General features: G+C 43.5%; 1 protein-coding gene across 2 annotated transcripts in view; it reads right to left on the reverse strand.

The window, feature by feature from the left end:
- Window positions 1-15,397, reverse strand: part of Plac1 (placenta enriched 1) — a 202,976-nt gene that overhangs the window by 37,662 nt on the left and 149,917 nt on the right. Inside the window, exon 1 of one of the 2 annotated variants that reach the window (XM_029560404.1) lies at window positions 9,231-9,436. The exons of the other annotated variant lie outside the window; for it this stretch is intronic. The gene's annotated coding sequence lies outside the window, so the exon portion shown is untranslated. Of the gene's footprint in view, window positions 1-9,230; window positions 9,437-15,397 lie in introns of those variants that run through there. 2 annotated transcript variants of the gene reach the window in all.

Genomic DNA, 15,397 nt, shown 5'->3' on the forward strand with positions numbered 1-15,397 from the left:
AGACAACAAAAATTGGAGAAGCTTCTTTTTGACTTCTCTGATGTTGCTATCTGCCAGGTCATGGAGTGAGTCTACTAGGACACAGCTGAATTGTATTGTAGTTCCTCTCTGTTCCCAGTGTCCAGGATGTAGCTATGTATCGGCTAAGTCCCAGGCTGCCAAGGGTATACTGTCAACATCACTTTATTTTATTTATTTTATTCCAGAGATAGGGTTTCATGTAGCCCAGGCTGGCCGAGAACTCTTTATGTAGCAGAGGATAGCCTTGAACCTTCTGCCTTCTGAACCTCCTGCCTCTGGGATTACAAGAGTGGGTCACTATCCCCAATTTACATGGTGCTGGGGATGGAACCCAGGGTTTCATACATGTAAGCACTCTACCATTTGTGCTACATCCCTAACCCCCTACTGTCAGCATAAGACACTTTAGAAGCTTCACTTCTTTGTATTGGGGGGGACACTGTTGGCCACAAGGAACTTTGCAGCCTGTGGGTTGTGCAGGTTCCCACTTGTTTCAGAGACCCCCTAGTTTTCATACCCAGGGATGGCAAATGCCCCAGCCAAACAGCTATCCCATACACGAGTCAGCCATCAGAGATGCAGTCTTTTGCTTGCTGCTCTCAGAGATTTCTGACTTTATCCAGTAGTAAACCAGCTTGTGTGAGGGAGAAGGCTGGAGAAATGTGAAACTACACATCGCTAGGAGGCAGTTCTAAAGATGCTGCAATTCACCTGCTTTGGTCTAAGAATTCTCAGACAGTGTTGTTCTCTTCAAGTTATGGGGTGTGTGCCTCAGCCCAGTGGCCTGCACAGGGAGTTGAGCTACTGACTCCCTCAGCCTGCACAGCTTGAACTTTCTGCTGCCTAAACTTCACAGCGTAATCACATCTAGCCTTCCCCATCTGCACCACTGTGCGCTCCGGGTCATCTCCCACCCAGACACTGTACTTTGGCAGAGCATCCTAGACTCCCTGACTTATGATTGTTCCTTGTTTTCAGGTCCCCAGAGTAGCTCAGTCTCAAATAATAGGCCTCCCACTCAAGATGGTGCCTAATTATTGTGGAGTGATAAAATGGATTTGGGACACACTGCCAGGCCTGGCTGTGAGAAATATATTAATGTTAGTGTTTTCACTATATGTATCCCATTAACAAAGCAATGGCAGATTGTTTATTGTATTTTATGTATGTGTATATGGTCATGCGTGTGCACGGGCATGCATGTGGCGGTCAGAGGTTGGTGTCAGATGTCTTCTTCAATCCTGCTCTACTTTATTGTTTTGAGCCAGGCTCCCTCACTGAATGTGGACCTCATCAATTTGGCTAGACTGGCTGGCCAGCAAGCTTCAAGGATCCTCTTATCTGTCTCCCTAATACTGGAACAACATGTGTGCCCACCACATCTGGCTTTCTTTATGTGCGTGTTGGGGGTCCAAACTCAGTTCCTCATGCTTGTGAGGCAAGGATTTTACTGACTGAGCCAGCTCCCCAGTCCCCAAATTGTTCATATTTGGCTATGCACCTTCTAAAATCTATTTTCTGCCATGGTTATTCTAAGGTTCCAGCATCGTCTCAAAGATTTTCAGAAAGTTCAAGAGAAGAATTTTCCTCAGTCCTTTATTTATGTTCTAACATTAAGCTTCCTCCAGGAACCTAGACAGTAATTCTGGACACCCTCACCATGCCTTCTACTCTTTGTCTACATGAACAAGAAAGGAATGCTTTGCATTGGATGACACAGCAATCCATGAAGATCCCACAGCTCCAAAGCTAACTCAGGTGATGGGTTGAGAAGGCAGCACATAGGAGAGGGGTAGGCTAGAGTTTTCCAGTCAACATGATATGACTGTGGTAATCCCAGCCTCCCAAAGTCACAGTGCATACAAAATGATCCAGGTTAAGAGGCCTGACACATCTTAAGCATTCAAAAATGTTTACTATTATACTTTCACAACAAATTATTTTGTACATCCATCAAAATCATGTTCTTGAATATTTAGGCAAATATTTACAAGAAAACTATCAATTAAAGAGAATATATGGCTGGTGACATGGCTTAGAGGGTCAAGTACTTGATGCCAAGGCCCATGACCTGAGTTCAGTCCCTGGGACCCTCATGTTGGAAGGAGAGAACCAACTCCTACAAACTGTTCTCCAATCTCCTTATGTGTTCTGTGGCACACATGTCCTATCTCTCTCTCTCTCTCTCTCTCTCTCTCTCTCTCTCTCTCTCTCGCTCTCTCTCTCTCTCTCTCTCTCTCTCTCTCTCTCTCTCTCCCCCGCCCTCCCTCCTACACAAATAAATAGATATTAAATAAAATAGAAATAAAAATGAAATCACATAATTTATTTTTAAAAGGAGGAAATTAGAGAATATAATAAATATTGTCCCATTTAAAAATGTTTTATATAGCCAGGAGTGGTGACCCACATCTTTAATTTCAGCACTTGGGAGGCAGAAGTGGGTGAATCTCTGTGAGACTGAGGCCAGTGTGGTCAAGTTCCAGGCAGGCTGGAGCTACAGGGAGACCATAAAAAGTTTACACACACACATCCATATATATCTATATCTGAAGACAGGCTTATTTTTCAGTCTGTACTGTGATTCAGTAATTCTGTGATTTACAGGAAGTTATGTAACCTCTATTAATCTCAGCTTCTTTATCTGTAAAATGGAGATCACACACACACACACACACACACACACACCCCACAGGTTTTCAATATTTGCCCATCTAGAAAGCTGAAGAGATGCTGGGTATCATAGTTCACACCTATAATCCCAGCAGTCAAGAAGCTGCGGTAGGAGGGCCATCGGTTCAAGGCCAGCCTGAACTACACAGCAAGACCCAGTCTCAGAAACCCAAAATGAAACAATATAGTCTGCTGTGATGGTGCATATGGGTAGGGTGTGCTAAAGAGGTGGAGGCAGGAGATCACAAGTTTGAGGCCAGCATGCGCTACACCTTGGGGATAGGAAGATGGCTCAGTGGATAAAGCACTTGCCCCACAAGTGTGAGGACTGGAGTTCAGAACCCGAGCATCCACATAGGGAAAAAATGCTGGGTGTTCATGGTGACCCACTTGTAATCTTAGTGCTCAAGAGGTGGAATAGGCTTCCCAGGACAAACGGCTAACTAGACTAGCCAAATTGGTGAGCTCCAGGTTCAGCAGGAGACCCTGCCTCACTTAATAAAGTGGAGGGCTGATGAGGAAGACACCAGACATAAACCTCTGGCCTCCCTATTCATGTGTACCCAGGTAACATATGCATTCACACACATGTGCTCACACCTATGCACAACATATGCATGCACACATATGTGCCCACACCTATGCACACACACAAACATACACACACAAAAGAAACAATCCAAAACCCAAAATAATTCAGCATTTTGGTTTTAGCCTCGGGCTCCCAAACACAGACATTTGTACATAAGGAAATGAGCAATCTCCATGCCAGCCTCTGTAAGCCCTGAGCCACAGGGCTCTCTATTCATCCAGCAAAGAAAAGTCAAAGGTAATACAAAGTCATTTCTTATATTCAACTTTGTACAAACAAAATCTTCTCGCAACCAGTGTGAATGCATGGTACCTTTGCCCTGCTGTGCCCCCAAGCCAGGGAGGCAGTGCTTATGTGGAATCCAGCCTCTGTGGGCAACCTTGGTTGGTCAAGTGCATGCTTCCCCTCCTAATCCAACCTGGGTCCCGCCTTCTGATTGGCAATCTGTGGCCAGAGTGTATCAGGATTGGGTCAGGCATGGGCCTCTCACGCACAGGAAGCAGGTAGAACTCTTGCTTTGGAGACTTGCTGGAGTCCCCAGACAAAGCCACCTTGTTCGAATTTCCAGGGGAAATGCTCCAGTCACAGAGAAACATGCTCAGAGGCAGCCCGGGAACTGTGCCCCTTTGCAGACCCTGCTTCTGCAACGTTCACGCTCACAAGACAGGTTCACGACACCCTGCACAACTGGGAGGGGTCATTTTCCACCTGAAGAGCTTCAAGCAGCCTGGTACATCAAGTTGAACCCCAGGTAGAGACTGAGGAGGGGTACCTGGGAGGCGTTCTGTCACTTCACAGCGCAAAGCCTCTCCCAGACACAGGCAGTGACTCACACACCAGTTAGGGTAGTTTCTGGATCAAAGAGCCCTCTGTGTACCCTTTGGGGAAGAACCATTTTTGCAACACCAAAAGGAATCTCCTGAGCTAGTGAAATGATTCAGTGGGTTGGAGCACTTGCCGCCAAGCCTGATGACCTGGGTTCTATCCTCAGGATCCACATGGTGGAAAGAAAGAACCGATGCCAGCAAGTTGTCTTCTGACCTCTGCACAAGAAAGTACTACCTAAGTGTCCACTGTGCAAGTTCTTTCACCTGCTTTTCCTAAAGCAGACCAAATGTTCCTCTCTAGTCTGTTTCTTTGTTCTACATGTATATTTTTATGCCAATACCCTATTGTTTTGATTACTGTAGCTTTGTAATATTGTTTGAAATCAAAGAAGCATGATAGCTCCAACTATTTTTTCTTTCTCTACATTACATTGGCTATTTGAATGCTTTATGGTTATGATTCTATATGTTTTAGATTTTTTTCTATTTCTGTAAGAAGGGCCGTGGGAATTTTGATGAAGATTATGTTTATTTTGAATATCACTTTGGATAGTATGGAAATTTTATGATGGAGGTTTTACATTTACTAATACCTTCTATTTCTTTCGGTAATATTTTATGGTTTTCATGTCCAGATCTTTAATTTCCTTGGTTAAAGTTATTTCCAAGAGTTTCAATGCTATCACAAATGTGTTTTTTTTTTTCATATAGTTCCTTTGTTGTCTTTCTTTAGTTTCATGTAATTTCTTTTTTTCTTTCTTTTTGTTTTGGCAGTGAACTTCAGGGCTTTATTGTGCAACAGGGAGGGTCACACTTGTGCCCGTCCACTCCCAAACTTTTAAATTGTTATTTCTGAGGTTCCTGGTAACCCCTTTATGATCTTCACATGGACTTTTAAAGACAATGTACTCAGAAAAACTCAAGCTTTCCTCCTTTAAACACAGGCAACATTATTTACATAATTCATTTTACACTGACGGTAAAAATTATACTAGAGTTTATCACTAAACTAACTTATTTTGTTCCCTTCTTAAATGCCTACTAAATATCTTCACTGTCCTGGTGACTTCTTGTTCTTAATTTCTTGGTGGATACAATATTTTTATCCTCCTTTGGGTTTTCTGCACCTTTCTTGGCACCCCAAGTTGCTCTGGGCTCAGGTTCACTGTCCAAAGTGGCTCCAGTCTTTCTAGACCTCAAACTCCTAACACCTGAATTTCCAGAGACTCTGTTCTCTTTCTGAGCCTTGGTCTGAGTCTCCCCACCTTTCTCATTTGTGTTCTTCTCTGCCATATGTGCCCGGGAGATCACACTCTAAGGAGAGCCCCGTGGGAATCTTAGCAGTCACGAGGGACCCTGCAGTGTCACAGAGCAACAACAGTGATTGTCTGCATCCCCAAGAGGAAGTCTGTAAGAGACAGAAGCATTTCGAGAACCAGAGGGCCGTGTTCTGTGACTCAAGTACAGAAAGCATCAGATGAGTGAGAGACGGAGGGCTGCTCCCAACGAGAGAGGCCCAGCACTGGAGCCCCCAAAGATGAAACATTTGACAGTGGTCACTAACAGAATTGAACACGTGGAAGAGCAGATGAGCTATCTTTTGAAAACCAAAGGAAAGGAACCCAAAGTAGAAGACATAGTCATTCTAGATCAGAGAATGCTCCTGAGCACCAGATACCAAAAGAAAACCTGTGAAGACCAGCAAAGACCCAAGGCTAAGAGCAAGAGAAATGAGAAGAGGACCAGGAACAACTCCCAGGAGTGGAGCTGCAGAACCCAGACAATGGCTACAAGAAACCTGCATCTGGAGCCAAAGTCAACAGGGAAAGAATGGGCTTGAGGTCTGGGGGACATAGTTTCATGTAATTTCTTATTAGTATATAGAAACACAACTGATCTTTCTATGCTGATTTTGTTTCTTGCAACTTCACTAAATTTATTCAGTAGTTCTGACTTTGTGTGTGTGTGTGTGTATTATCCCATTGATCTGTGTTTGTTGAATGAAGTTTACCATCCGGAGATAAGTCCCACTTGATTCTGATGTATATTTTTAAGGTGTATTTTTACTTTATGTGTATGGGTGTTTTACTAGCCTATACATTGCACATGCTTCAACTTTTGAGTTGATTTGACTGTTTGCAATGCCCACAGAGGCCAGAAGAGGGCGAGAGCTTCCCCTAGAACTGGAGATACAGAGGGTTATGAGCTGCCATGTGGGTGTTGGGAACTGAACTCAGGTCTTCTGTAAGAGTAACCAGTGTTCTTAACCACCGAGCCATCTCTCCAGACCTGTGGTATATAATTTTTTGATGTGTTCTCATATTTGTTGACATTTTAATTGGACTACATGATCCTTCCCATGTGCAGGCCTCTGTGCTATAGTCAGTAAGCTTAATACTCAGAAACCAATACTAAGCAAACCATAATTTTGTTTGCCAATCACCAATTTCCCACAAAATGCTCAGAACCCTGAGCACACTAAGTGACTTTTCCAACACCAGCTCTGCTTACCTTGCAGGACTCTTTTTTTTTTTGAGGATCTGATAGGAGCAGGGTGGGAAGCCCTTTGGACATGTATTGTTGCTGGTCCAAAGCACCAACTGGAGATTTTGAGTTGATTTGACTGCTTCAACTGTTCTGGCCTTCTATAAACACAGCCTAAATTCCCACATAGAACTTATGGGTTCAGTAGTCAGACATGGTTTCAGGGCTCCTCAACCATCTTGAGTAGAGGACAATTGTGGAACAGGCCAAACTCCATGTGTTGATAAACTAACAAAGGTCCAAATGAGTTTTGCTCCCATGCTTATGAATGGACCACTGAACATGGTCCCAGGCAGCAAGGTGGCTCCCACACAGATAGACCTGTACCCTCAGGAAAAAAGCTTTGAATCTTCTTAATGTCTTGGCTACCTGGAACGGATACTATTGGCACTTCCGTTTATTGAGCGCTTATTACGTGCTCTATGCATTTTATCTATTATCTCATTTATCATCTCCACAACAACCCTGTTACTATTCCATCAGATGAAGAAATTGAGGTTCAGAGAGATTAAGTGACACAGAGCTGAATGATTCTAAAGTTCAATCTTTGCAATAAAGTTGTCTGCCTTATAAGCTGGGGGTGACAACTGGAAGCAATGACTTTGGAATAAGGTATTGTTTGGCTAAAAATGTCAATCTATAGCTACCACTGAACGCACATGAGTAGAGTTCTAATCCTACATGATCATGGATTCTCCTACACCATGGAAGTGTGGCTATGAGTGGGAGTACAACAGGGAGAGGATCAGACCTTCTCCCATAGGTACTCATCCTTCGGACCATGCAACTGACACGAACAAAGCTACCTTCTGAGAAATGGTAGCTGAGGTGACATACTGTAAGATTCATAAACATGAACACACTTCTATGCCTCTTAAGCCAATGTTTCTTAAGCTCTTTGACTGTGGACCCCTTTGAGAATTTGAGACAAGTTGTGCACCCTGCCATAGGAGGAAAATCTAAATGCAAACTCAGAATTTTGCACATAGTTGCAGAGAAATTTATTGAGCTTCTTGTATGCTATCCAAGAGTAACAGACCCCAGGTAAAAAACTCCTGCTTTAAGCAAAACTAATTCTATGCCTTAAAATGCAATAAATTAGAGAACAATGATTCCTTTAAATAACAAGCCAACCTAGGGCATAAAACCCAGGATTTTCTTTATGAAACTTTTGTTTTCAATGTGAAATTGTCTGCATGAAATACACATACAGTCAGCATCTCCTGTTCCCCTAGTTCCCTGTGAAGGCACAGATGTCCACTATCAGGACTGGTCAGAAGACAAAAACAGAAACTATATATATAAGGTGGTAGTTTCTTTTATTACTGGAGGTTGGGCAGTCACTTACAAGACAGGGATGATTTCACTGGATGATACTGGGCTACAGGATTTTAGCAATCCCACCAGAATCAAGGGTCATTGTGGTCAGGTTTAGGTTCAGACCACAAGTCTGTTCCTACTAAGCAAGTGATGGCTTCAGCAGAGGCCAGGGGCCTGACAGGGGCAGACTCAGTATATATTGGCTCACTTACCTGAGTCTGCAGTCAGCCTTCTTACACTGGCCCATGTTATTCCAAATAGCAACTGTTAGTTCCTTGCCAACTAGAGGCCCTATTGTTCTTTTACAAAAATATTAGATAATCCCAACCCAAGTCATTCCAAGACCATTTCCTCCCGGCCTCTTGGGTTGCAAGCAGACAAGGTCTTACTGTAATCTTTAATAGCATTGTTAGTTACAGCCTGATATTTCTTCACCTAAATCTACTTCCAAAATTTAAGCTTTCACACAAACAGCCACAAAACATAGATCTGATGCAAATATTCCGTAGCACTTTCTTCTTTAAAAACTTTTATTTGAAAGAAAGACTGTGTGGCATGTTTGAAGGTGTGCTGGACCCAAAGTCCTTAGTCCATCATGGATTACCTCCTGGCCTTTCTGACCCTCAATTTCCTCTATCACATAGCTGGTGAAAGGCATACAAGCTTACACCTATAATCCCAGAACTTGAGAAACTGAGGCAGGAGGGTGGATTACATAGTGAGTGTTAGGCCAGCCTGAGGAATAGTGGGAGCCACTGTCTCAAACCCCCTCCAAAAATGGATACTCTGCTTATCTCTCAGGCAGGTGCCTCGCAAGACTCATATGAGATAACGAGTCCATAGATAATGTATGAACCAGAAAGCTGCTTTCAAACACACGAGAACTTACAATCATTATTTCACTTAAGCTCACACAGTTCCATGAGCCACACAAATCCTCACTGACTTGCTCCCTCTTACTCTCTTGCTCCCTCTCCCTCTCCCCTATTCAGAAAAAAAAAATGCATCGAGGCCATATTATGACTAGACACTGTATGCAGCTTTGTAAATTTTCTTATTAACCGAGTTGGAAGCAGACTCAGCAAAGCAAAAGAACACTTCGAAGCTTACTCCCTGGCATGGCAAGGAACTGGAATAGTCCCATCTCCCCACCCCCTCTCTTCTCTTTCTCCTCCCCCAGGCTAGTTTTCCCTGACTCCACTCTGCTTCTCCCTGAACACCCCCCCCCATTGGAATAAGAAATTGTTACTCACTTAGGAAAAAGAAATCCTTGACTCTGAGAATTCTGAGGCCAATAATCCTTTTCTCTCCTTGGCGAACACGAGGGAAGGGATCGGGAGAAGATGAGGCCGGTCCCTTAGACTTAAATCCTCAATGCCTGAACTGTTCCAGTTATATATGGCTTTCAGAACATGGCTGATTATGTTCACCCTCTCTTTTTTCCCGCCCCCTTTTCTAATTCACAAGCTGCAAAGCAAACCTGCGGCTCCCAAATGCACCAGGTGTCTCCAACTTTGTAATTGAGCAAGGCAGACTCTTTCTCAGCCAAGAGTCTTGAAATATTTATCCAAATTTTGGGTTCACTGGATTAATGCCTTAAGCTGGTAAGCAATCCCACTGAAGGTCAATGTTCGTTTCCTAAAGTTGTCCAATGTCTGTGTGGTATTCAGACCTGAACATGATAACTTTACTCCAGATTGCAAATTCCCCAGAATGCACGCTGGAGATAGAAGCCAGCCCACATTGTTTGTAGTTGGTCAGCATAATGATTCAAGGTGGGCTCAGAACTGAAACTGCCTTGAGATAAAGCAGATCAGCCCCAATTCACCCCTGAGAGAAGGCCTCTGAGCAGGAGAATGTGCAAGGCCCTTCCAGTCAGGGGAGACTTCCGCTCCCCTCTGCTTTGGGCTCTACCAGTTGGCAGATGCAGCTCTGTGCAAATGCTGGCCAGACCAAAATGGTGCCGAGACAGCCACGATATTGTTTAGAAAAAAAGAAAGGAAACATCTGCAGAGGCTACCTTGGTACTAAGCAGGGACAGCCTGCTGCTTTTCCTCATGGGCCTATGGTGGGCTAGCCCCTGACTGAACGGAAAGGTTCCCTGAAACAAATGCATCTGAAAGATATTTTCCATCCCCCACAGGAAATTCTTGTGTTTAGTCATCCTTACTACATGGGCTGAGTCAGCAAGCTCTGCTTTAACCACAGCTGCTTTCAAATGGTAAGTTAAGAAGACCAGTTAGTTGAGTGAAGAACACTTTGGCTGCAACACTTTGACAGCCGGAGCTCCCAAATCGGATGGATAAACTAGAGGAATTGCAATTGGGCGTTGCTCAATACCTTTTCAGTTCTTCTGGGTGGGCCTCAATTACTTTTTAGTATGTTGGTACTACAGAGCATTCCAGAATGAGTAGAGACAGCAGTTTGTCTACCTTTAAGAGACCACTATGGTGGAGTGGTGTGATCTTTGGCCTAGGGTTTAAATCCTGTTCTGTCAATAATTTGCTACATGACTATAGGGCAATTGTCCTCTTTGCCTGAGGTCTCTGCAGTCTCATCCTTAAATTAGAGGCTGGGATAAGAGTGCTTCTAAAGGCTCTTCCTGCTCTGATGGCCTATGAAACACTTTAGGACAGATGGCCAGCTACTCTTTCCCCAGTTTACCTGGGAAAAACACTACAGAACCTGTCTGGGGACTCTTCCTCCAGCGTTTTCCCACCCATGGTGAAATGTCTTCCCTGCTCTGACCACGATCTGTTTTCTCTTGTTTGGCCTTCCCTCCCTAGACAAGGAGAACCCCCCCCCCCAGGGAGAACATTCTTTTCTAAAAAAAAAAAAAACCCAAAAACTCCTTTTGTTACTCCAAGAGCTGAATTCAAGCCTGCATTCTGTTCTGTCCACTGCAAATGTGGAAGACAACCGCTTACGGCTGAGGTTTAAATGAGCATTTCTTCCATTCTTTTGGTCATTGGTACTGACTCATGAACCTAGGAAGACTAAGACTGCCCGAGGCCCAGTGTTACCTCACAAGAGGGAGAGAAGCACTTATTTCAGAAGCAGACAGATGTTCTAGACAACAGAGTCTTAGACACAGGAAAGAGGATGGGCTTGTGTTATGTAACCCTTTCAATCCCTGAATCCACATCTGGACACAGGAGACCAAGCATCAAAATAGTTGATAGTGGGCAGACTTGGTCTACACATGTCACATGCTCATCGGATGGTATCTAATCCCACCATTTTAACTTGCAGTGTTATGATCATTTCCTATTTTACAGATTAGGAAACTGAGGCACATAAGAGTAATGAACTTGCTCAAGGTGAAACAGGTTATAAGCAGAGGAGCTGGTGTCATGCTCCAGAAGAGCTGACTCAGGGATATCTGCTGTCACCCATGATGACTCTGATGAGGCTGGCTCACATCCCATAAGGTCTGATTGCCACATTTATCTCATGTGTTTTTATCTCTTTTTAAAAGCATTTTGTGATTTTATTTATTTATTTTGTCTTTTTGAGACAGGGTCTCCCTGTAGTCCCAGCTGACCTAAGCTCACTATGTAGCACAGGCTGGCCTTGAACTTACAGCGATCCACCTGCCTCTGCCTCCTGAGTGATGGGACTAAAGGTGTGCACCACCACATCTGGCCAATTTATTTTTATAAATTTTTAATTCTATGTGTATGAGGGTTTTGTTTGCATGGATGCAAGTGTACCATGTGCATGCAATACCTGAAGAGGCCAGAAGAGAGCATTGGATCCCCTGGCACTGGAGTTACAGACAGTTGCGAGCTACCATGTGGATGCTGGGAACTGAACCCTGATCCTCTGGAAGAGCAGTCATCTCTCCAACCCCTTGTGTCTGCATCACTTCTTGGGGCTTGGTGCCTGTCTGGATCACTGTGGCCCCTTCTACAGAGAAAAAGCTCCCCCATGATGAGTTGCAAAGTGTTCAGTTTATGATACTGGAAATGTGTCATGTCCTCTTAAAAGAGAAATATAGAGAAAAGATATTGTAATGGCTTTCCCCAAGCTAAAGAAAGTATTGAAATATAGCTACATTCCTCTCTGTTGGTAAGACTATTAGATTTCTCAAATGTCAGAGTTCGGGGAGAACTAGTAATTTGTATAGTTCCAGTGCCTCATTATGGATGAGGCAACTGAGGTTGAGAAAGTAGTGTTGTTATCAGATATTCAGGTCAACAATCTGCCTCCTTAGTTTCCTTGTATTCCAAAAGATGAAAAAAAACAGAAATTTTCCAGATGTGGTGGTGTATGCCTTTAATCCTAGCACTCAGGAGGCAGATGCAGGAGGATCTCTGTGAGTTCCAGTCCAGCCAGGGCTACATAGTGAGACCCTGACTCAAAAAAAAAAACAACAAATAGAGGGAAAGAGGAGAGAGAGAGAGAGAGACAGAGAGAGAGAGAGAAAATTTACAGCTTAATCAAACCAAGGAGAGAAAGAACTAATTTCTACCATGCTACCATGCCCATGATAGTCTTACAATACCTTACAATTCTTAGTCAACTATGACTCCAAGTCCAGAAGCTAGTAATTTTAGCTGTGAGACCGTTCAATTGGTCCTTTCCTGGAGGAAGGGTCCCTTGGCCATAAGTTGTTCCCGTTGTCTCTATTCTCAACGTGAGACCACTGCTATAGTATCAGAGACCTGTGGACTGAGAGGGAGCTTTAAAGATGGGGCAAGAGAGTGAAATGACAGAGCTAGCCTATTTTGTAATTCTCCTCTGAGTCAACCCTATGAGGGAGTCTGGGGGAGAGTCACCTGCACTAGAGCCACTCTTCCCAGTGGGCTGTTCCAAAGGTCTTGCGTAACAGGGATGCAGAAGTATGGGGCTTCAAATGTAACTGCCACCTTTGAATGGTTCAAGGTCCATGGCTAAATAATAATGTTCTTATAACCTTTCTTAACACCAGGTCTGCTTCCCTAATGGATTGCACACTATTAGTTACAAGTATCTAGGGAAAGCCAGCCACCTCTTTGGAAAGAGAAGCTGCTCAAAAACTAACTGGCCTTGTGACTGTGATCTAAAGATGACTCCTGAAGCCTGCTTTAATGAAAGCTGAATGGAGCCATCTTAGTTTTCAATATGAAAAGTGCAGGCTTGTAAAGTATTACTTTAAAATAAACTTTATGGTGACATAAATTTTCACTGAAGTCACTATGAAAAAAAACTGAAAGAAAAACCTGGGTTTTTTTTTTTTAATGTGGTTGAAGCCTCCCAGAAATTGGCCTGAAGGTACTGTATCTTAATTACTGTTTTCAAAGAAATACTAGGAGATCATCCGCATTCCCCAGTGTCAATCCACAATGTATTTTCCAGACTCTTCCTTCTAAACTCAGCACAAGTGCCAGAGTTCAAAACTAAAAGGTACCAAACTGGAGCTCTTGCCTGATTTGCTTGCTAACTGAGGCGATACACATAGAAATCCTTATTGTCATGTCTTCTAGGTGCAACCATAAGAAAACACCCATATTGTGTTTTGGGGATCAGCCTATTATTGCCTATGAAGTTTTCCATGTGGAAAGCAAGTGGGCCACACACCATTTTAGAAAGAACCAAATGAACTTCCCCTTTGTTTTATAGGATGGCTGAGGGCCGATTACCTTTTATAATCTGCCAGCCTTTTAATTCATCCCAGGTTGCAGCTGGGCTCCAAGCTGGAGGCGGCTTGGTTTAGTAGGCAAGACAGAGGTGGGAGAAAGATAGGGGTATGTGAGTACGAGTGTGTGGTACACAGAATCACCGTACGTGTGTGTGGTACATAGAACCAGTTTTGAAGAATTTTATAGGTAGTCAGTACTTTCAAGCTACAAAAAAAATCTGCTTTTGTAGTGTTAGAGGATGACATTTCATTGCAAAAATAAATGATTTGGTCATTACCATTTCATGGTTGCTGGCAACCACCGTTCTCTGCTTTCTAACAATTTCCATTTTAGGCACTGACAAGCCCTTCAAAGGGATTCAGCCAAATATCCACCCAAAGTTGCGTATTTGGCAGTTTCATAGGCAAAATCTGGGGCCTCTGGGCAAAAAAAAAAAAAAAAAAAAAAAGTCAGAAAGGCTCCCTCCTTTGTTAATTGCAAAACAAACATCACCATAAACAGCCACCGGGGGCTCCACGGGCAGCCATGCGGAAGGAAAGGAAGGAGCGGAAGTTGTTGGCAGGGGCTGCTTCCTTGGCTCCAGTTCTTGCTCTCATTCTCTATCACTGCCTGCACTTTTCTTGAAGACTGGTGCTGCCTCAGTCATTAGCCCTAACCAATGCAGGCCTAGCTTCTCAGCAAGGAAGCCCCTCCGCAGATAACAGCGCCGCGCCGTGAGTGGGCGTGGGAACCAAAAGGAGTGTCTGAGACTTTTGGAATACTTTGGAAGCTCACGGGATCTAACTGGCTGAACCTACGAATAGGCAGTCAGCATGGACCCTCACTGGGAAACATCAAGGTGGATCTCTGGAACCAACTAGGGCCCCAGGGCTCTGAGAAACCACAGTTTCACAGAGCTTCTTGACCATCGACTTCAACAGTCCTGGCTCCTGGAATGAGCAGCTCCCTTCTCTTTTTTCAGGACTCACTCTTGGTGAGACCATCCTGATCCCTCAGCTCAGGCCCCACTGGTGTACTTTTTATTCTTTAGCAAAACCTTTTTTTTTTTTCTGTCCTGCTCATAGCCATCATTACTATTAGTAATGAGGCCCAACCCTCCATATCCATGGGTTCCACATCTGTGGATTCAACCAACTGCAGATCCAAAGTTTTTCTAAAATGTTTCATTTGTATTGCATGTGCACAGTCATTCCCCATTCACCATTCCCTAAATAATACAGTGAAATAACTATTTACACATTTACATTGAAATCAAGTATTATAAGTAATCTGGAGATGCTATAAGGTATATGATGAATGTGAAGGGTTCTATTTAAATACTATACCATTTTATATAAAAGATTTGAATGTATTTCAGCTCTCAGGGAGGACTGTGAATATTTGTATGTTTGCCTCACAGGAGCACAGGGACGCTTCTGTTTTATTTAATACTGTACTGCCAGTACCTATCATAGTGCCTGGCACATAGTACTTGTTCAATAAACATTTCAGTAAATGAAGATATTGCTATACTATGGAAATTTAAAAAGTGAGTCTATTGTTTCCATCTGTAGGTCAGATTTCTAAGAGCCTTTTGCATTTGACTTTGTTGTAACCTATCTGGGACAGGTAACTGGCCCCAACTATCCCCATCCCTGATTGCATCCCCCTTTTCACTTGGGTCATGCATCAGTGCCACGTAGCTTTTTTGGCTAGAGGTAGTTAGTAATGGGAATTTGTGAAGCAGAACCCACTCTAGCTGCAGCATACTGAACAAAGTATCATCACTTAGGAGAACAGATCATTATACTCAATAC

The sequence above is a fragment of the Nannospalax galili genome, unplaced genomic scaffold (assembly GCF_000622305.1).
Source record: "Nannospalax galili isolate Female #2095 unplaced genomic scaffold, S.galili_v1.0 scaffold371, whole genome shotgun sequence".
In the NCBI taxonomy this organism is placed as follows: Eukaryota; Metazoa; Chordata; class Mammalia; order Rodentia; family Spalacidae; genus Nannospalax; species Nannospalax galili.